Source organism: Rhipicephalus sanguineus, chromosome 3, assembly GCF_013339695.2.
Source record: "Rhipicephalus sanguineus isolate Rsan-2018 chromosome 3, BIME_Rsan_1.4, whole genome shotgun sequence".
NCBI lineage: Eukaryota > Metazoa > Arthropoda > Arachnida > Ixodida > Ixodidae > Rhipicephalus > Rhipicephalus sanguineus.
Window position 1 is genome coordinate 156,203,375 of NC_051178.1, and position 23,417 is coordinate 156,226,791.

The 23,417-nt window shown below is 46.6% G+C and overlaps 1 protein-coding gene across 1 annotated transcript in view; it reads right to left on the minus strand.

Moving 5' to 3' along the window:
* The window catches only part of LOC119387543 (T-complex protein 1 subunit gamma-like), a 233,059-nt gene that overhangs the window by 163,247 nt on the left and 46,395 nt on the right, over nt 1-23,417 (minus strand). The gene's annotated exons all lie outside the window — the stretch shown is intronic.

Here is a 23,417-nt window from a genome sequence, read left to right on the forward strand (position 1 = left end):
TCCCTCAAAGTTAACGTTTCTACGTTTGCATTTCTTTCAGCTTCTGTATTGAGTACGATGCTTCCGTGTTGTGAACACCATGATTGCCGGAAGAGAACGGCAAACACGAACACGGTGCCGCGTTGGCTCTATGAAACGTCATCAATTTAAACAGCACACAAAAAAAAGCACAGCTGATCCCTCCGTCATAGGATCGTTTATAACAAGAAAGTGAAATGTGTCTTCACAGAAGTATTTGATTGTTTGTAGTGCATTGATATATGAGAGCTAGTACAAAGTTTATTGGTTTTTAGCACATATAGCACCGCTTGATGTCGACGCACCCACGCTGACGCCTATAGTGGCACATCTCCGTCCCGACGACTAACGCCCATGATCATGATTTAACCCTTTGGGTATAGCTGAATGTGCTAACATATACCTGAACATCGTATATGGTGAATCCCGCGCAAGGATGGCGTCAACAAGCACATAATAAACACTGGTACTCGATATGCACTCCTTCAAGGCGTCGGGAAACGCGAAATGAAACGCGTCGCGGGTCGTGTCTCTCCACTAGCCTGGCCGTCATTTCTCACAGCACGAGCGGGAACGTGGTGCGACAGCCAGGCAAGCGTCGGAGAGCTATTTTTCGATATGAATGGATGCTATGAGCGAGGCTTGGGCTAAAGCCGCCACCTCGCAGTGTGTTAAAGCGTTGACAAAATGACACTTCTATTGGAAACGCACCGAATGGGACGGTCGTAACAGCGGCGCGTCGCTGGAGCTAATCACGGAGACCGCGCATTACTTCACTCTACCGCTTCCAGGCGGCGACACCACCCCGCGACCCAAAAACACTGTGAGAAGAACGTGTGAGAGATAAAAGGCGCGTTCGCGTTGCCCCCTCCTTGTGTATGACTACGGTCCCTAGCTAGGGACCGTAGTATGACGGTAGCGCCGTAGGTTAAACGCACGCCAGCCATCGTCGCAGACCAAGAGGTCGTGGGTTCGACTTCTGCGAACGGAACTTTGTCTTCTAGTTACTTTCTTTGCCATCTGATCGAGTTCATTTTGCTGACGTATTTCCGTGCCGGAAATACGTCATGAAAGTCTTGGTGGACACCGACATAAAACACTTTCGTGTTAAAAAAAACTATGACGAAAGGAAGACCGACACACGCACAACATGCACAACTGAAGGGCTTATAAGTGTGAAAGCCTTAGATTCTCATCGAACGCGAAAATTGACTGGCGTTCCGCGTCGGAGGCGTCAACACGAGTGATGCAAAAAAAAAATCTTCATCCCGGGATGATGTCACCGTATGACGTCAGAGATTGCCCAATTTTGTGACGTCATTATGATGTCATCATGACATCACTGTGACGTCACATCATGTGACATCTCATGATGACGTCATCACATGAGATCGTCGCTTGGTCAAAGGTGGGCCGATCACGGAGGCAGTGCAAAACCACGTTACGTGCAGAAAGCTTTCAGAGGGCGGCAGGACAGGACGAACACATCGAAGGAGAAGAAAAAGAAGATGGCTTTCGCCCTGTGAGTTTTTAACAGCGAAGCTGTTTAAGGCAGCCGTCATTTGTGCGGCCTATCCTGTGTGACATGCCCTGTGGGGCCTATCAGGAATGTGCCACACAAATTGGACAAATCCCGCTACTCACCACTGGTACACTAAAATGAAGAAGACAGCAGTCAGCCCAGCAAACGGATATGTGCCACAGGAATTTTTGCGGCCTATCAGAAAACTGGCATCATAAACGGGTATGTGCCACAGAAATTGGGCAAATCCCACTACTCGCCACTGGTCCACTAAAAAAGGAAGAAGAACACTTAGTCCAACATTAGGGAACGGGAAAGGTAACGGCGGCTGCGAGAAGACCCCGAGGCGATTGAAGGCCTACGTCAAACGACGACGTGCCCGTAAATCTATGAGAGGTGCGAACGCTTAGTCTCAGCGCGAGTTTCAGTCTCTGGAGTTTGGACATCCGTGTCGTGTCTGTGACTGCGTGTGGTTTAACTCGAACCTCTCTGCGCTGAGCATCAACGTAGAAACAACCTAGCATTCCTAGCTTAAGTCTAGCAACGACCTAGAAGCAGCCTAGAAACAACCCTCATCACCTAGCTAAGGCCTAGAAACAACCTACAAGCAACCAGGTTGGCCTTCAGAATCGTCGAGTTTCGCTGTCTCAAGGCTTACGCGGCTTAGTCCTTAGTGCAAGCTTCACCAATTTTTTAGGGGCGAAGCTCCTTAAGGCGGCACCCGTTCGTCCCTCGTAGTCGTAGTAGTGCGTAACCAGTCGTAACGCTAGTACCAGATCTTGACCTCCAAGGTGGTGCCGGTGGGAGATTTTTCCTGTGCGTTGTTGAACAATAAAAAATTCGCAGCGTGCGCGTTAACTAAAAGCCGAATTCTTCTGTCTCTCATTCCCCATTAGCAGCCATTGGCATGTTCTAGTAGGAAACGTTAGTAGAAGTAGAAGTGTAAGTGTTAGCTAAAGCCGACTTCTTCTGTCTCTCATCCCATTAGCAGCCATTGTTTACCTCCAAGGTAGTGCCTGGTGAGATTCTCCTGTGCGTGATTAAACAATAAAAATTTTGTTCAAAACGCCGTTGATTGATGAAATAAACCAACGAAAGACGCCAGATGTTTTCTAAAAGCAAAACGAAAGAACGCCAGATGTTTCTAAAGCAAAACGAAAAGACGCCAGCTGCTTAACTAAAGACGCCAGATGTTTTCTAAAGCAATGGTTTTCTAAACAATGAAAATTCACAGCGTACATGTAAAATTAAAGTGAGCTGCAAGTCGTCATAACTCATCGAACCTTTAGTATAAACACGCCCGATCTCACGTCGGTGATGATGTACTGGGCAGAATTCACGGAAGATTCACGGTTTACCGATGAACCTCCGCAGCTTCGCCCACTCATCATCATTCACTCCGTGGATATGCTGTGATTTTTTTTATTCTTATACATAATTATGCGAAAGTCCAATAAGATAGACTCAGATGGAAAAAAGGAGAAAATCAAGAAGACGGCTTTCGCCTTCCAGTCGTCTTAGGCAAATACATGAAGGAACGCGTGCGTTTGGCCTTCAAGTCGTCTTAGGCGAATGAATAAGGGACCCTGTGAGTTTTTACTTGGCTCTTGTTTCGCAACCACGAAGAGAGCACTTTCATCTCTCTGTGGCACAACGGCGAGTACGCGGCACAGATCACGCCATTATTTCGCATAACAGCCTCGCCGGCTACGCGCTAAGGGACCATCACGCGAGCAGCGGTCAGAGTGCGTTCCACGGTAAACCTCCATCCAGCTCGACCTACGTAGGGCACGAAAACTGCGGCTGCTCGTCGAGAAAGCAGCAAAGAAAAGGCAGGGCCGACCGAGATGCATAATGAAGTGCCGAGCGCAGGTGGCGTGCTCGTCTTGTTTATTACTGAGTCCGTTAGCGACCAGGCTGCGCGCTGACGAGCTGCCATTCATTACCGTTTCTCCTTCTCCCTTCTTCGTTCGTCTTTGTGCCTCGAAGGCGCAGAAAGGCAATGAAAGCGCTACTGAAATACAGATCTGTGCGCTGATCAACAGATCTGCGCGACCGCCAGTGGGCGTGATGTCTCCCTCAAGTGTGCGCGCGATTCTGTCCATCTCTCTGTTTTCTTCTGTCTCTCTCTCTTCGCCCCTATATCCATTCCCCCAGCGCAGGGTAGCAAACCGGACGTGTGTCTGGTTATCCTCCCCGCCTTTCCTTGCCTCTGGCTCTCTCTTCTTTGAAAAGGTTGTTCTTGAAGGGAGACAGGGATGCTATCACGCACTCCGAGTTGTATTTCACCACTTGGGCTACACGCTCCTCTTCTATACAGATGGAGCTAGTGCGCCGGATGTTACGCAATATGCGTGTGTTCACGCCGTGCATAATTACAAAGCGCGTCAGGACGAACCGGAAACCGCTCTGCCTCGTTCCCAAGTTGACTTTTTTTGACAGGTCAATAACTTTTCTTATCTATCGTTGTCGTTACTCTACTCTATCTATCTATCTATCCTATCTACTACCTCTATACTATCTATCTATCTATCCATCTATCTACTCTATCTATCTATCTATCTATCTATCTATCTATTCTATCTATCTATCTATCTATCTATCTATCTATTACAACTAAGGAAGCTTAAGGCACAGGTCCTGTGTTCCCTTATCGTCATCTGTCGCGCTGTTTTATATTCGTCTTATGTTGTATCTCTTATATCTATCTCTTGCTTGAGTCACACGCTCAATATATAAATCTGGAAAGCCAAAATCAAAACTCGGTTCGGGAAGGGTTAAAGGCGTCTCGGATCGAGCGAAAACGGAAAAGGCGGCGGCAGCTGGCAACCGTGGATAAGAAGGAGCCGTGCCTTTGCTGCCGTCCTCCCTCACATATGTCATCCACGAAGGCCCCTCGAATCCCATCTGAAGCATTGTGCAGCCTTCTCCCGAATCGCGGTCCCATTGCAGCGCGTCCCACTTTCGGGGGCTCAACGAGGCCTAAGTATACACGCAGTCGACGCCTAGCGGAAGCAAACGGAAGCTGGAACGCAAACAGACGTCGTTTTCAACAGTCGTGCCTCCTGTCTACTCGCTATTATGGTGCTTTGATCAATGAAGGGCTGGCGAGCCGTGATAAGCAGTCATCGCGCCTTCTTTTTTTTTCTTTCTTTCTTTCCTTTTTTTTTTCTTCACTCACAGACCGCGAAAAGACATGCGCCTCTTACACTTTTTGCTGCATCGAAATGGCTTCATATGCAGAGAAATAGGCGGAAGTAATGAGAATTCATTTCAGCACGGTCTGTATAGATTATGACATATTCGACTGGCTTCTTGGAAGCCGGTTTGGCAGTATAGTAAGTGCGAACGCTTGTGAGAAGGCTTTCGAGGCTGCATGGCGAGAAAAATAGTGGGCTCTGCGAGTGATAATAAAGCTCATCTATCCATATTGGACGCATCAGAATGGATAACTGGGGCAGTTGCAAAACTTAAGCGAACCAATAGACTGGACACAAGGAACAGTAGCACAAGCTGTTTGAACTTCTTGGCCTGTTTTTGTTGTTGTTGTTGTTGTTGTTGTTGTTGTTGTACTTGTTGTTGGTTTGTTGTTGTTGTTGTTGTTGTTGTTGTTGTTGTTGTTGTTGTGTTGTTGTTGTTGTTGTTGTTGTTGTTGTTGTTGTTGTTGTTGTTGTTGTTGTCGTCGTCGTCATCGTCGTCGGAGACCCCTCTTTTGTAGCGCTTAACTTCTGTAGCTTAGCGTAGTAATAAAGTTTAAAGCTCTCTTAGACAAATGCTGTAGCAAATCCTCACTACTGTCGCGGGATAAATCAAAGGCATAATAAGCGTCCTGCGTGAATATTTATAAACGCGAAGCCTGTGTCGTTTCGTTGACGTTCTTGCTAACGCTCGTCACATAGCTAAATCGTTTGAATGCATCCTCTTTGGTACCGCGCTGTCGTAAACCGCACTCGCTTTATCGTTGTCGCCACTGGACGTTGCATCTGCGACACTCGTGGCTTTTCTCGTAAGGATTATGCAGCCACGTAAGATAAGCTGGCCGTAAAACATTCACAAACCCCACTACGATGCGCTTCTACCTGACTTCCAACTGCGCAACATGTATCTGCGCGTATAGTATAAAATAACCAAACCTAATTCTTCGCACGCTATACATATCTTGCCAAATGCGTATGCATACAAGAGGAGGCACCGCAGTCATAAATTGATATACGACCTCCTGCGTATGCCTACAGCGACATACAGAACAACGAAATAAGTTTAAAAGCAGCCGTTTGGCAAACAAGAAACACTGCACAGATGTACACAAACACATCAGCAGCAAAATACAATCTGTAGTACAGCAAAAATCTTCGCGGAGGAATGTTTAATTACAGTCACAGCAGCACGAACAGACTCTTCTTGTTTTGTTATTATTACTGCGATTTAGACTTGCCTTAACATATAATGGTTAGTGTAGCAGAATGCCTGGTATGGCTTGCATTAAAGCATAAGGCCTGTGTTTTGGATGTTATGAAGCGAGCAGTGCTCTTATGTCGTCAGTCGCCTTTAAAGAACACATCCCTTGTTTTGTTTTGTTTTTCGTTTTTTTTCTTCTTCTATGTTTATATTTCCTCCTTTTACCCTTTCTTAAGCTCAGCAACTGAGCAAGGCCTTCGTTGAGTTCATTCTTTCCTCTTCTTCTTCTTCCATCTTCCTATCCCTCCTCCTCCGCCTCCTGCTTATTTTGTCTCTCTATCCATCCACACTACACCGCAATACAATACAGTGCAAACACAGAATACAAGGCACAAGAGGAGGCAAGGCCGCGTGCAGCGAATGGGACGGGAAGAAAAAAAATAAACCGGGACGAAACTCGATCTATTTTAGGACAAAGTCCAGACGTCAACAGCGCGCACAACCAAAACGCTGGCGTCACGGGCACGCGAGCATCCCTTCCCGCCTACATCGTCAGATATATACATATACATGGCAGGGCCGTCGGCATAATCCTTTTCAACCAGGAAGATTCGGCGGTGCATGCATACATGTATAAATATAAATGAAGGAAACATGCGAGGCACGCAGGCAGCTCGCCCAGAAGCGCCAAGCATATTAATATATATATATAATATATATATATATATATATATATATATATATATATATATATATATATATATATATATATATATATATATATATATATATATATATATATATATATATATATATATATATATATATACATCTGTATCGTAGAGTTTTTAAACCGGCTTCGTTGTCACGCGCGCCGCAGAGTCGGTCGTAGGTTCTTGTTCATAGTAGCGTACCATATACTATATATATGCGTCGAGCAGCAGCATAACACAATGCGCTCAGGCCACCGCGCAGGAAACAGAAGATGAAAGAAGTTGCGAAGAAAATACACCACGACCAGCGAACCCTCTCCGAGCCTCATCGAGCGCAAGGAGGAGGAAATGTCGGACGCGCTGGAACAAAACGGGCTCCTCAATCTCACTTCTTCCTTCTTTTTTTTTTTTTTTTGGCAAGGAAACGAGAGTTGGAAAGAACAACCTTGGCGCGATGGGACCAGGTCGTTTAAAAAAAAGGAGCATAAAGAAGAAGCAGGAAGACACGATGTAAAAGGTTAAAGAAGCGAAGGACACAGTAAAAACATTTCTGCGAGAAAAAAACAAAAAACGAAGAAGAAAAGTTAGCCATTCGTTTCGCTTCTCCGCTCATCTCGAGAGCTCTGCGGAGAAGAAAAACTACTCCGGGGAAGAAGAGTGCCGAAACGGAAACGCGACAAGGCGATAGACGGGCGGCCAGAAACGTTCGATAAGAAACAAAATCAATTAACACTGCCCCGAAGGAGGCGCACTGCCTGCGAAAAGGTTAGCAGGGGCAAACCAGTGACATGACAAGGCAGGTGGACTGGGTGGGAGACAGGTCTCTCTTAAGCCGCATGAGGGAGCAAGTACCAATAGCGCTTACAAAAACAAAAAGGTAGAACAAACATTAGCCTATTCGTTCTTTCAGCTGCGAGAGACGCGCTAAGACGAAGCGTCTTAGCGCGTCGTTCACTCAGTCGTCTTCTCGGCAGCGCAGCTCTGCTTTGCAGAAAAGACTCAAGCGCAACGCCGACGCATTTGGTTTGGCCTCAAGAGCAACGATATTGATGCGATGGGATGGTGATCAGGGGCGTAGCCAGGGGGGGGGGGGTTCAACCCCCCCCCCCCGAAATTTTTCAGTTTTGCTTGCGTATATATACACGCGCACATACAAACGCACGCAAGAACATACACAAAGTATGGTTGAACCCCCCCCCCCCTCGAAAAAAATTTCTGGCTACGCCCCTGATGGTGATCGCAAAAAGTACGCAATGCGGGTGAAGTTTTAAAAAAAAAAAAAGGAAAAAAAGTCGCACGATCCCTTATGCATTTGCCTAAGACGACACGCTCTTTTTCTTCTCGGTCGACTGTATTGATCCCCCCTCCCGATGGCTTTCTGCACCTAACGTGGTTTTGCACTGCCTCCGAGATTGGAGGCACTAGATGTTTTCTGAACCCCACGTATTTTTGCAGTGCCTTTGGGATCGGCCCACCTTTGACCAAGCGACTATGTCGTGCGATGACGTCGTCATGTGACGTCATAGTGACGTCACAGATATGGCGGCCTGTGGCGTCATGACGACATCATACGGTGACGTCCTCCCGAGATGATTTTTTGCATCCCTCGTGTTGACGGCTCGGCCGCCGACGCCAAAGTTCACTTATTAAGTTCTACGAGGTATCTAAGGCCTTAGCGAGACAAAATGCAGGGCCCGCGAGACAAGCGGCTAACTTTTCCCTGTAGCTCGCTGCGCTTGGCTGCTACAGCCGCCACTAATGCCAGAGTTGCGTGCGCTCGTTTTGATGCTTTCCAGCCGCTGCTTAATGGCCGCTTCTGCGCCGAGGCCTGGTTATATTGTATCAGGCTCGTTAAGTTAGGCGCGCATTGCTGTGGAGTAGAACGTACCTCGCATACTTCATCGCTCTCTCTTAAACTGCTAAAGATAAAACGTAAGTTCAGAAAGAAAGCTTCCGGGGCTCCACCTATTACGACTAAACGTAACAGTAAGCAAACAAATAAAAAAATAAATAAAAGAACCATGCAAGACAGATATAAAAGAAAACATTCCATTGAACGAATTCACTCCCTCTTCGAGTGTTATTGAATTCTGACGCCATGCATGAATAATACGGCGCATCGTGAACACAGTGAGATAAAAATGAAACGCTACCAACCGCTGAAATGAAACAGAACTTATGGAGATTTCTGAGCGAGGAACTTATCATAGGGTACAAACACGCGCCTATGTTCCCCATCCTTATGCTATTTGTCAATAGTTAAACGCAATTTATTCGTTCAGGGCGCCACAGAAGCACGCAGTTTTCTTACTTTTCTTTTCTTTGTTTGTTTCTTTCTTTCTTTTTTGTTTCCTTTCTTTCTTGCTTCCTTTTTTCGCGCAAGAAGACGCATGCGCGCGCGTGTCATTGCATATCATTAAATATTGTACTGCAGGTGTTCCTATGCTATTTCGACCCCTTCATATTTACTTTGCTATTGTTCTGCTAAAACAATTATCTTCCTTAAGGACTCTTTTTTAAATACTTCTAATTTGTAATTGATACACGTCGCCATGGCGCACCACCCCGCACCTCTACCACAAAGATGTTACGTAAAATGACACGAGGCGTGACTATTTACAAGTGTATTTACACTGATGTGCACAGCATCGATCAAGATGGAGGACAGCACCCACAGCAGACAGACAGGCCAGTCCTCTTTGTCGTCTTCTGTACGCAGAATGTCTGGCTCTTGATGGGTTAGCTACAAACCTCGTTTTTTTTTTCCATCGTCATAAGGAGGAGAAGGAAAGGCAGGAAGTCAACCGGATGCGCGTTTGGTTTGCTATCCTACGCTGGGGGAAGGGGATTAAGCGATGAAAAGATAGAGAGATAGAAAGAAGGAAACATACAGGAAATTCACGTCAGCTTAAGCAACACTGCTGCGTTCCATGCGCGTCGAAAGAAATGATTGGTTCGTTTGAATCTCGACAGCGTGAGAGTACTGGACGCAGGATCCCGGGCGTATCACTTTCCGCTGTATATATTGACACATGCCTGGCCTCATCGCTAATTACACTATTAGTCGGGTCATGGTGCCTACTGAAGGCTCGCGAGTGCTGGACATAGAACATCCAGCAGCTGTTGTAATTTCGCTGTAGCATTGCATCTCGAGCCAAATTTCTTAGCCCGACGTCACCACTGGACATTTGGCGATACTGATCCAGCCAGCTACATGCAGCCTCCACGATATCGTTGCAGCCCTGTTTAGCTTGAGCTGTAGTGGGCCGCTCACATCGAAGGGCACTGAACGATGAGGGCAATAAACACACTGAAAGGGCCAAACAAAACAACCGGGGTTGGCTGGCTGGAAGATTGGAGTGGTCAACAATACACGGTGGAACGTATACAGAATGCCTGAGTTGGTGGAGCCAATGCTTCGACTTGTCCTGTGCTCCAGTCTGAGGCATGTCGTGCTCGTCCATGACAAATTTTCACGATGCGTATAAGTCAGCTTTACCAACGTGCCCCACAACGCACGAAGGCGCACGTGCGGTAACGATTATTGTAAAGCGGCGCCTCCGCGGTAAAGTAATCAGACTTTTAAGAATAAGTAATAAAAAAATTAGGCAGATCCCACGCACTGTGGGAATCGATGTAATGCGAAGCAGCCAGCAAAGAGCTGCATACATCGCCTTGTTTGTCTTTGAGCCAAATGAAATCATTCATGCCATGGCATCTAGTCCACCATATATCGCATGTTTGCCATGCACGCATGCATGCACAATCTAGTGTATACCATGATGAACCACAATGAAATGCATATTCTGGTATATAGAATGCATGACCTGTCGCTTATGTTCATCACGCACTCGTGTCGTGCCATACCAATTTTGGTATATATCCAGTTAACAAAACGGCCGGAAGCACACCATGACAGTGGCATGTAAATCATACCGTACACGACATGCATAACATGATACGCATGTTAAGACCTCTCATTTATGTTCGTAATACGGTCACATCGCGCAATATGAATTTTGGTGTATATCAAACGAGCGAAATGGCCGCGAGTGCACCACGAGTATAGCATGTAAATCATGCCATACATGACATGCATGTCATGATTTTCATGTTAACACCTTTCATTTACGTTCGTCATACAGTCGCTTCGCGCAATACCAATTTTGGTGTATATCAAGCTAGCGAAACGGCCGCGAATGCACCATGAGCGAGGCATGCAAATCATGACATACATGTCATAGATGTCGAGGTTTTCATGCCAGCACCTGTTATTCATGTTCTTCATACAGTCACATAGCACAATACCAATTTTGGTGGATATCAAGCAAGCGAAACGGCCACGAGTGCGCCATGAGCATGACATGTAAATCATGACGTACATGTCATGCATGTCACGATTTTCATGTTACCACGTCACATTTACGTTCGTCATACAGTCGCTGCGCGCAATACCAATTTTGGTGTGCATCAAGCTAGCGAAGCGGCCACGAATGCATCATGAGCGTGGCATGTAAATCATGACATTCATGACATGCATGTCATGATTTTCATCTTACCAACTGTTATTCATGTTCTTCATACAGTCACTTCGCGCAATACCAATTTTGGTGTATATCAATCTACCGAAACGGCCGCTAGCGCACCATGAGCGTGGCGTGTAAATCCGGTTGTACATGACTTGCACGTCACGATTTTCATGTTACCACCTCTCACTTACGTTCGTCATACGGTCGTGTCGCGCAATACCAATTTTGGTGTATATCATGCAAGCGGCCGCAAATGCACCATGAGCGTGGCATGTAAATCATGACATACACGTCATGGATGTCATGGTTTTCATGCTACGACCTGTTATTCATGTTCTTCATACAGTCACATAGCACAATACCAATTTTGGTGTACATCAATCTAGCGAAACGACCGCGAGTGCGCCATGAGCGTGGCATGTAAATCATGTCATACATGACATGCATGTCATGATTTTCATGTTACCACGTGTCAGTTATGCTCGTCATGCAGAAATGTCTCGTCATACCAGTTTTCGTATATATTCCTTCATTTAAACGGCCGCGAGCGCCCAGAGACCATGTAATGTAAATCATGCTGCACATGACATGCGCATCATGATTTGCATGTTAGGACCAGTCATTATGTTCGTCATGAATTCTTGTCACGCCGTACCAATTTTGGTGTATATGAAATTAACGGAACGGCCGCAAGAGCCTAAGGTCGTGATGTAAATCATGCTGTTCATGACATGCGTGTCATGAGTTTCATGATATGACCTGTTATTTATGTTCGTAATAAGGCCATGTTATGACACACGAATTTTGGTATACATCCGATTTAACGAAACGGCCAGGAGAGCACAAAGTCGTAGGCGGCTAGATAGATAGATAGATAGATAGATAGATAGATACGCTCAAAGTCGCAGAAGTTCGCTAAGAAATGCTTCGCATTTAAAAAATGGCTGCCAGCTGCGGCCTTGAGAAGCCGTACATAGTACAGGCCTCGGTTAATGCTAGTGGTGGGAGGTTGTTTATAGGCGATCTCCGCCGGCCTCGCCAGCGCGCCGGAATTCTCCACACCTACGAAATGCGAGGCCATCTGGCCAACGCGTGTCGCACGAACAGCATGCAAGCACTTAAGGTGTATATATAGAAGCTGCGACGGCCGGTCACGTTCAACCTCCGCGTTATCTTAACTCACGACTCGACGCATGCGCAGTCCATCGCGCCTTTACCTTCACTGAACGACCGTGTGCGTTGCACTTTGTATCATAAATTCCATTAACATCTACTTGAGTGAAAATACCGCACAATGAATGAAACAATAAGAGCAATAATTGTTGGAGTCTTACGTCCCAAAAGCACCACGTGATTATGAGGGATGCCGTAGTCCTGGAGGGCTCCGGAAATTTCGAGGTTCTTTAACGTGAACCTGTCTAAGTACACGGGCCTCTAGCATTTCTCCTCCATCGAAATGCGGCCGCCGCGGCCGGAATTCGATCCCACAAACCATAGGCGTATCTGCCGGGGGGGGCAAGGGGGGCGCCAGCCCCCCCACTGAGAAATGTTAGGGGGGCGGAGCCCCCCCACTTTCGACAGTGGTTATTGTCGGCTGCAGACTGGGAAACTAACAAGTCAGGCAAAGTTTTACTTGAACGAAGCAATAACGTAATTATGTGATAAAATTTGCCCTACGATTCTGCTGTGACGACTGTCCTCCGTGTGTCATGACCACGCGCTGAAGGCAACCTGCAGTGCGGGCTGCCTATTCCATGCTTGCGCACCTTGCGCTCGAGCATGACAGAGGAGGCTATCGCTCCGCAGGGGCTCTATAACATTGCAACAATCTGTCATGATATCATTTTGCTCAGCCTGGCCTGAAATTTACGTAATCGGCAACGCAGATATGGGCGGGATCCAGTAAACGTCTTATAGCCCGATCAAACGCTCTCCTTTTTCAGGAAATTCAGTTTCTTTGAAAACGAATAGCATCGCCACTGCTCCATATCCAAGCTGCTGTGAGTTGAATAGTGTTCAAAAGTGGTCAGTATTTTTAGTTGTGCTTAGCCAAGACAGCTAAAATAGATTCCCACTTTAGTCTCCGATTAGCCTACTTCACTTTGCTTATCATACCGTAGCCTGCAGCGATCGCGGCGGCTTATAACAAGGCAGTGGACTAGAGCACATTGAGAAGCGCAGCTTTCACGTTTGCCCCGTTACTTGATCTACCTGACCAGGGAGATGATCAGCGCCCACGGTTTTCTGGACTAAGAAGGCTGCCCACCTGCAAAGTATTGTGTCTGCTCCTAATACTGTTTATTTCTCTCTCTACCTCTCTGTCAGCAACGATGAGTTCACAGAGAGTTGTACAGGTGCAAAAACAGCTCAACACCGTTATACTACAACTGAAAGTGTCTATTATACACATATGAATCCATCTCGGCCGCTGCTATAAGCAGCCGCTGCCAATGTGATTGGCGGGCAGCCTTCTTAAATTACGTTCAGAAAGTGACACTGTCAGGCTATTCCGAAAAAAAATGAGTTATTGTTCAGCACAGTAATGTGCTGCTTTGTGTACACTTCGTTTTAACGCCGCGAGTTTTAGCGGACTTGTGACGTCGCGTAACAAGAAGGCGATTTTATGGCACAATGAAAATTTTTGACGAATAGCGAAGAACCGATGACAAAGGATACGTCGTATTGAAAATAGTTCATTGTTACTATTTTTTTTACGCAGTCATGTGTAAGTGGTAATTACGCAGTGGATCACTTAAGCGTGTTTTGTTGCGTCGTTTTACGAGCAGGGGCTGTGAGCATGACCCAGAAAATTTTGACCAATCATTAACAGCTAACGACCTATACAGAAGAAAGCAATGCGGGGTAGCTTAATGTTATAATCGCCCACATTTTTTTCCAAGAAAATTTGAGCTTGCACAGTTTACGTAGGCTATTTACTTGGAGGAACCGGGGGGGGGGGGGGAGTAAAGAGCCACTTCACCGCTTTTCCGTCCACCCCCCCCCCCCCACCACCACCCAAGCTGGGAAAAGTAGGAGGGCAAGGAGCGACCCCTAGTATATAAATTCGTAACCATTTTTAATCTTATAACTATACACAACCAGCTCAATGTAGTTTACTTAAGTATTAATTGACTGAACTTGGTCTTCTTAAGAACGACGTTATATTAGACGGTTCTAACAGTAAGGAAATTGGCACTCGGCTTATCCTGAAGACTTCTGCGAAGTACGTTGCTTTGTCAGCCACGTGTTTTGTTTAATAACTGAGAATTTAAGGTGCTAGAGTCATAGCAGGTTCTTCGTACTCATCGTATCTACAACGCCAAACTAAGACTGGGAAGTTTGCTGATGCAATGCTCAGATGATCAGGTTAAACTTGATTGTACTTTTTAAAACTTCACGGTACTATTTCCAAAATGTTATTAAACACTGCTGTGTTGTCGTGGTATAGGGCGGCACAGCTTGTACAATCTGTTTGTGCAGATTTTTCCTTGATTTAAAACAAACAGTTCTGAAAAGCAAGTCATCTAATCAGCTCTATGAATATAACAAATCACCTCAAATCATATATATATATATATATATATATATATATATATATATATATACACGGCGGACAGAGTGAGCGACGCCAGCCCCCCACTCACGAACGAGTTGGTACGCCACTGCCCACAACCTTCGGGTACGCAGCCGAGCACCATAACCACTACACCACCGTGGCGGTTGGAAAGAAACAACGGGCGGTGATTATGCGGGCCCGAGCGCGAGAGCTTACTGCCTAGCCAAGCACACAGAATTGCGATTTCTTTGACCCCTTGGAACTTAATCCGTAAGTAGACTCGCAAGAACGTCTGAAGCCATAAGCAGCAAGATGAGATAAATACATCTATTACCCATCGCATGATACATCAACGATCCCATCGCCAATGTTGACCCTCGCAAGTTTCGTACGGAACCCTACGCTTTATGTAATTATCCATTCGACGGCGCCAACAGCAAATGGCGCCTAAACACATAAATGATGATGCGAACAAACTTTAGCGAACACTTCTGCCCGCCGTATATGAGTATATCGGCAAGATTTACGCGCGACAGTCTATATACACACATAAACACGTGTATGCACTCATCTCGGTTCGATGCGTGCGTGTAAACTTCACGAGAGCCGCGCGTACGCACATACAACATCGCGAGTTGATCCTCGTCGTTTTCACTGCAGCCCTCGCTGCCATATATATTACGACCGCTTCGCGAGATATATAGTACGCTGGGGTAAAGAAAAGACTGCACGCGCAGCTCTAACCCTTTCTTTGCTTCCTTCATTCTCTCTCTCTTTCTTTTTCCGGTGTATTTTCGGGGACTCACGGGAAAAGGAAACGGTGGAAGCAGCGCGGCCTCGCCCGATGTCACAGGGGTAAACATCGCGACGACGCGTATTATATAATATACGTCGCTGCTCCTTGCGAACCGTGCATAGACCGACGAAGCGGCGGAGGCCCCGGTCGAAATCCTACGGGGTTTTTTTTTCTTCTTTTTTTTTCTTTCGAGGCGCGTTTGCTACGGATGTTCGTCCGCGCGCGGCGCATTCTTGGCGCAGTTCGCTGCGAGTAAGCGCGATAATCGACGTCAGCTGGCAAGAGGGTGACAGTGTGTGCGTCTGTGCGTGTGTATATATGTCACAACGATGATGAGCCCCGAAGCGTAAGTACGTCCCCAACACGAGAAAGCACTCTAAGACAAATTGGGAAACAAAACGTCACACGAAAAAAAAAGCGGTGAAGTTTTAAGTGTGATGCCATCCTTCGCCACCTCCGTCGCACGCGCGTACGTTCGCCTGTTTTCTCTTGCGCGAGCGCTTTTGGCACTGCGCCAGGAAGTGAACTGCCGCGGATTCATGCTGCACGCACAACGAACTTTTCGCGTGCGGGTTTCTCGACGGTCTTCCAGTACATTCGCCTCGAAGACGCTTCTTGAGACATTAGACGGCGGGAAGGCCTTCCGCACGCCTTACTGCGATACACTGTGTTTTCCATTCCCCCTGTGGTCTTCTATACCCATTGCTCCTTTCCACATCTCTGTGTAGCCACCCATACGTTGGGTAACCTTCCTTCGTCGCCTTCTCTTTTTAGGGGCGAAGCACCTTAAGGCCGAGGCTTGTCCGTCCGTTTGGAGTCTGGGCGCACGGCACAGTACCGTGTAAAATCGAAACATCAGGTTTAACAATAGAGGAACACCAATCATAATTGTGACAGAACAATATAAAACGCCTACAAGCACAAACCCTTTATACTAGTCGGCGACTTCAACGTAGACATTATGGACCTTAGGACCTAGCTTTGTCGTCGACTCTTTATGTCACTTTATGTCACTCGCTTTACATTATATGGGGCAATGCTCGGGTAACGTACGGTTACTCACCCATACGATACCCAGGGCTTCGCCCACTCGTCATGATTCACTTCGTGGAGATGCGTGGATTTTTTTTTTTTTTTGCCTTCTTGTGTTTCCGTAATGATTCGCTGCACAGCCCACAGGGAAAACGCTTGTCCCGTCGGTCACGCCTTCTTCGCCTTGTGTATGCCACTACACATTACTCAATTATGCATCACCAACTGGCTCAACGTTCCACCTTTTTCAAGGAAACTCATGTCCCCTAGTGACATGAGCACAATGTTCATTCCGTTCTTTTCACGTTTCCCTTGATCTCAGTTAGGGTAGCAAACCGAATGTCAATCTAACTAATCTATCTATCTATCTATCTATCTATCTATCTATCTATCTATCTATCTATCTGTCTGTCTGTCTGTCTGTCTTGCGTATGCGAGATTACAGAAGCCGAAAGCGCACTGCGATCGCAATGTTTTGGTCATCACCGAGGAATTTCACCAGTCCTGGAATTTCCTCACAAAAGCCTTCATAAGTGATCTGATTTTTTTTTTCGTTGTTCTCAATTGATTATTTGTTCACATGCAACAGAATAGCATGCACAAATTTTGTTAGGTTTACTTTTTTCTTTCGTCCGAAATGACAACGGAAAATTCCCCGAACGAGAGCAAATTATTCCCACAAAACCATGAAACGCCAACTTGATTGTTGCAAAGAACAACCGCCAAGAGTCACCACAAGCATGCCAATTCCAATGACCCTAGCACTCGTTCTAGCCTAGCCCGCGTCATCTTCGAAAGTGTTATTTTAAACCTTTGGACAATCATGAGGCAGATTTACCGTTCGGAAGCTACTTCGTTTTGACCGCATGTTCTTTAATCTAACAGAATGTTCTAGCTCACTGTATTCGTGAAACCCACTCATTTGTTCAGCTTCTCGTGCAAACCAAACGTCAATCACCATGGCTGCCATGTTTTGCAGGAGACTCACGTCACCTCGTGACAAGAGCACAATGTTCACTCTATTATCGCGATAGCTTCCTCAAATGCGAAAAGTGACCGCCGGCGTCGGCGTCTTCGAGATTTGGCGAGACATGACGGCACTTAGCGACACCGGCGTCGGCGTCAACAGAAGTGATGGAAAAAAAATGATGCGATGGCGTCATAGATGGCCAAAATTTGCGACGTCACCATGATGTCATATAATGCGATGTCACATGACGTCATCACATAAGATCGTCGCTCGGTTAGAGTTAGGTCACTATAGCTCGGTCACAGGAGGGCCAATCACGAGAGCACGTGACGTGCAGGAAGCTTGCAATGCCTCCGATCCCGGAGGCAGTGCAAAACCACGCTAGGTGCAGAAACCTTTCGTGGGCGGGGGGATCAACACAATTGACCGAGAAGAACAAGGTGGGTTTCGCCTTCATGTCCTCTTAAGGCTGTTTCATGTGCTGCGATTGCAGCGGAAAAAATCGCCCCGTTCGCTCTCTTCGCAACCGCCGCTAGTGGCGGCTTCGTTTCACACGGGCTGCGAATTGGCTGCGATTTTCGCTCTGCTACTGGCGCAGCGAGCAAGGTTGCTTGCTGCAGTTCTTTGTGGTAGGCACTGCATATTTTTTTCAAATGTGATGTAACAACCTGTCCGGTATAATACTGTTTCGCTAACTTTTCATCAGCGAAGAGCACTCGTTCTTTGTCATTTAAGAGCACTCCAAGTGCGCAACGGCGGTCATAACCAAAACAAACACGTCAGCGCAATTTTGACGGCTCGGCGCAATTCGACGGGTGCCGACAAAAAAAAAAAAAAAAAAAAACTCACAGGGTGTCTTATGCACTCACCTAAGACGACTGGAAGGCAAAATCCTTCTTCTTTTTCACGTCAGGCAATGTGTTGATCCTGACCCGATCGTGTGACGTCACGTTAAGGGACGTCACAGACTTTGACCGTCCGTGACGTCATGGGGACGTCACGTACGTCACAGGCTTTGGCTGTCTGTCACGTCATGGTGACGTCGTATGGCGACGTCATCACGTGATGATGACTTTTTTGCATTACTCATGTTGACGCCGCCGACACGGGACGCGGTCAGTTCTTAAGTTTGATGAGGCATCCAAGGCTTTCGCCTTTAAAAAATCGCTCAGCTGCCGCGAACAGAGCGAAAAAATTTCAAACATGTTGGCCACTCGCCGCTGACTCTTGCAGCGAGACCGATCGCCCGTTTTTTTCTCTGCAAGCAAATTCGCAGCCTGAAAATCGGTTTGTTTTGCGTCATGTTAAAAGACCTTCAGGAGAATGCATAATGGGACCCTGTAAGTATTTTTCTTTCTTTTCTCATTTCCCTTACCCGCCACGGTGGTCTAGTGGTTATGGTACTCGACTGTTGACCCGAAGGTCGCGGGATCGGATCCCGGCCGCGGCGGCCGAATTTTCGATGAAGGCGATAATGCTAGAGGCCCGTGTACTTAGATTTAGGTGCGCGTTAAAGAACACCATTTTCGTCGACATTTCTGGAGCCCTCCACTACGGCGTCCCTCATAATCATATCGTGGTTTTGGGACGTTAAATCCAAGCAATTATTATTCTCGTTTCCCTTAAGCTCAGTCAGGGCAGCTAAACGTCAATCCATCTGACTTCTATCTATCTATCTATCTATCTATCTATCTATCTATCTATCTATCTATCTATCTATCTATCTATCTATCTATCTATCTATCTATCTATCTATCTATCTATCTATCTATCTATCTATCTATCTATCTATCTAGTGTATGCGAGTGCGTCGGTGAGTACGGTCTCGATAGCTAGCAGTCGGACCCGCCTTCACACGGTTAGGTGAAACCTAATCAAGGACCAATAACCATCAGCAATGAGCGATTCGCGTCATAGCCTGCGCCGTAGGACACAGACAAAAAATCACAGCATATCCACGGAGTGAATGATGATGAGTGGGCGAAGCTGCGGAGGTTCATCGGTAAACCGTGAATCTTCCGTGAATTCTGCCCAGTACATCATCACCGACGTGAGATCGGGCGCGTTTATACTAAAGGTTCGATGAGAGTTATGGCGACTTGCAGCTCACTTTAATTTTACATGTACGCTGTGAATTTTCATTGTTTAGAAAATCATTGCTTTAGAAAACATCTGGCGTCTTTCGTTAAGCAGCTGGCGTCTTTTCGTTTTGCTTTAGAAACATCTGACGTCTTTTCGTTTTGCTTTTAGAAAAGATCTGGCGTCTTTCGTTGGTTTATTTCATCAATCAACGGCGTTTTGAACAAAATTTTTATTGTTTAATCACGCACAGGAGAAATCTCACCAGGAGGTGAGATTTTTACCTGGAGGTAAACAATGGCTGCTAATGGGAATGAGACACAGAAGAAGTCGGCTTTTAGCTAACACTTACACTTCTACTTCTACTAACGTTTCCTACTGGAACATGGCAATGGCTGCTAATGGAGAATGAGAGACAGAAGAATTCGGCTTTTAGTTAACGCGCACGCTGCGAATTTTTTATTGTTCAACAACGCACAGGAGAAATCTCCCACCGGCACCACCTTGGAGGTCAAGATCTGGTACTAGCGTTAAGACTGGTTACACACTACGACGGGGACGAACGGGTGCCGCTTTAAGGAGCTTATCCACGGGGTGAATGATGATGAGTGGGGCGAAGCTCCGGAGGGAATCATCGGTAGACCGTGAAATTCGCCCAGTACACCATATAAAGAGTGTGAAACATAAACATCAAACTTTTATTGTACTGTTGGTTTACGTAGTCCCTTCATTATCACCGCTTTGTGATCGCGGTCACAGGGCGACCGCGTTCCCCGCTCGCCCTGTGAGAATTAACGGCAAGGCTAGAGGGAAGACACGACGCGTGTAGCGTTCCTCTTCGCGTTCCACGATACGAGGTCGGTAGCACGCCCAACGGAAGGCGATCGTACAAGTGCTCCGGCTTCGCATCGCCTCATGGTCTCATTTAGCGTCCCAAAACCAAACATCTTGCTCAAGGTGTGCTTTGCGTTTTTCGTAGAAATAATTTCTTTATCATGTATATCAAGACGAAAAGTTGAAAGCTCACTAGAGTATATCGCCCGCAAAGTATGTCTTTTAGTGTGATTTAACTCTCATACGGCAGGGTCCTCGCGCCGTTGCCGAGCGGCGCTCGCTCTTTGCCGATCCACCTCGCCCGTTGCCGATCGGGCGAGGCGGCTACATACTACTACTACAGAGGAGGGAACGACCCACACCCTAAGGATCTTCGCCGCTTCGCCCCTAAAAAAATCAAGCGACTACTGCACTGCCAATTTCAAGAGACGCGCCCCCGTACACGAGCGCGCATCGGATAACACCCGGACACACGCACACATGCTGGCTCAGCAACACGCGGCTCATTCAATCACCGATTGGTGTACCGTGGCCATCAAGTCGCTCGGGGTCTTAGAAGGAATCGAATCGCGGAGCACGCCAGAAAGTCGTTTTCCGCCTACCGCTTTCCTTTGCTCTTCTCTCTCTGTCTCTTTCGTGTTTACTTTCTTTTTTTTTCTTTTTTTTTTTTTGCTGTCTCACGGTTGTGAAAGCTGCGGAACCGCGCCCTCATCGCCTTCGCAGAGTACGCAATAGCGTGCCAGTGAGCCGTGTTCTGGGATGTCCTCCGACGTTCGAGAATTATTCTTCGACCATCGAAGCCTTACGCGGGCGAAGGTGTATAAGATGTTCCCGTTGTATTTCGCGGATTTGCAAGTGGCTGTCGGGACGATTGGCAGCGTTTCGTCGCTCACTAGTTCCTTCGCATATATGGGCAAATTTACGTTCGACACATGGGCGCCGCTACCTCGGGCTGTTAAACGAATGTTTTCTTATTTTTGTACATCGCGGCGTGAATTAATAACGTCACGAAACGTCGAATGTACCAACCCAACCGTTTTCATGCTCATGCGTCTACCGTAACACCATTCGTTTAGTTGTTAAAGATAAAAAAAAAACGCCAGGCCTGCGCGGAAAATGCAGCACTGCAGTCACAGCGAAAGCTGGAAGAGCGGCATTTCTAGAGCCCGTTGTAAACACTATTGGGGCTACTAATACAAGTACAATGCAAGCTACCCACTACACCATAAATTATAATTTTGGTGAAGTTAGGAAGCACCCACGGCGCCATTATTCGTCATTCTGCGGAAAAGCGAGGCACCGTCTACATATCTGTAAGGCATTGTGGACCCCTTGTTGATGCGACGGCTGATGGCGATGAAGAATTATGGCTGAGTCATTTGTAATGGGTTGGAAGCTTTAAACGACCCACTAGTTACGTAATTCGCATTGTGTGGCGCCTGGTCGTTATTTCACTTCCCACCACGCTATATAACATACGTCAACGTGAGAAAGAGAAAGAGAAAGAGAGGGAAATAACTTTATTGATACCCTGAGGAAATGAATCACGGGGGCCTTACGGCCTCCTTGGCGACCAATAGAGTGCACTTGCGAGGAAACCACTACTCTATAAATCATCATTTTTGTGAAGTAGGGAAGCAGCCACTATGCCATTTTTTGTCATTCTGCGAAGAACCGTGGTACCTGCTAAACACCTGTGAGGCATTATGTGCACTTTCTTGATGCTGTGCCTGATGACGATGAAGAATTATGAAAGAGCGCTGTGTAATGGGTTGGAAGCATTCAACAACCAACTCGTTGCGCAATTCGCATTGTGTGACGCTTGGTTACAGAATTCGCGTTGAGTGGCCCCTGGTTATTTTACCCTTCTACCACGCTACATTACATATGTTAATGTGGTTCCTTCCCGACATGAAGCCTGTATAGGGTCTTTTTGCAAAGCAGTTTCAAGCACAGGCTTGGCTCTGAAGTAGAATGCTGGGCTCCAACGCAGAGGGCCCAGGTTCGAATCCCGTTCCATCCTGAAAATTCTTTTTTCCTTATTTCGCGCGATAGCGATTACGGACGCCGGCGGCGGCGGACAACTACGGCGCCAAAAACGACCCTTGTTGTGATCTCACAACAGCTTTCGCTGTAAAACGGCAAGTTTGCAGCCATATATGGCGGCACCGAAACCCAACCGTAAAACAATAGGAAAAGGATTAAATGAAAGAAAGTCAGGGATGTCAACCAGACTCGCGGTCCGGTTTGCTACCCTACGCTGGGGGAGAGAGATTACGGGACAAAATAAAAAGAAGGAGGAATGTGCTGTCAGGATGGAACATGTGCGCTTGTCCATCGCGCGCCTGGAGTCGATCGCTTAGTCCGGTCGATTATAAGAACATTAGCAATGTCCGCGTCCCTTTGCTGGCCTACTGCTTACTACTACACAAACACGGATCGTACATCACCGCCTGAACCTTTGTCTAAGTGGTACAGACAACACCTGAAATGAGATGGAACGAAGACAGTTACGGCGTATTTTTAGTCCTCTTGAACTTTCGTCTGTCTCCTCGTGAAAAATGTAGCGAGAGGGTTAGTTTTCTTACAGAATTGAAGTCAGTACACCAAATATTCACAGTAAACTCACGCAGTACTTTCGTTTGTACACGATAAACGAGTCCCGCTTCACATTTGTTATGTACACGGGCTGCGTAAAGTGTGTATCTAATATGGAGTGGCATCTACCAGAACAAAGTTGAATTCCGTAAGGAATCACCATCATATCTCGTTACAGAAGACGTACGGAAGGGTACCCAGGAAAACATTGCATTCAATAGAAGCTTCGCTCCATACTTTCGTATGTTTTCCATAAAAGAGCTATAAAAAAAATAGGCAAAGCTCAAGCAAAAGACGAAACAACGCCGTCGTAAGTTTCCGAATGAATACACTAGTTGGGAGCTCAGTTTAGCGGAGACAAGAGAAATACGC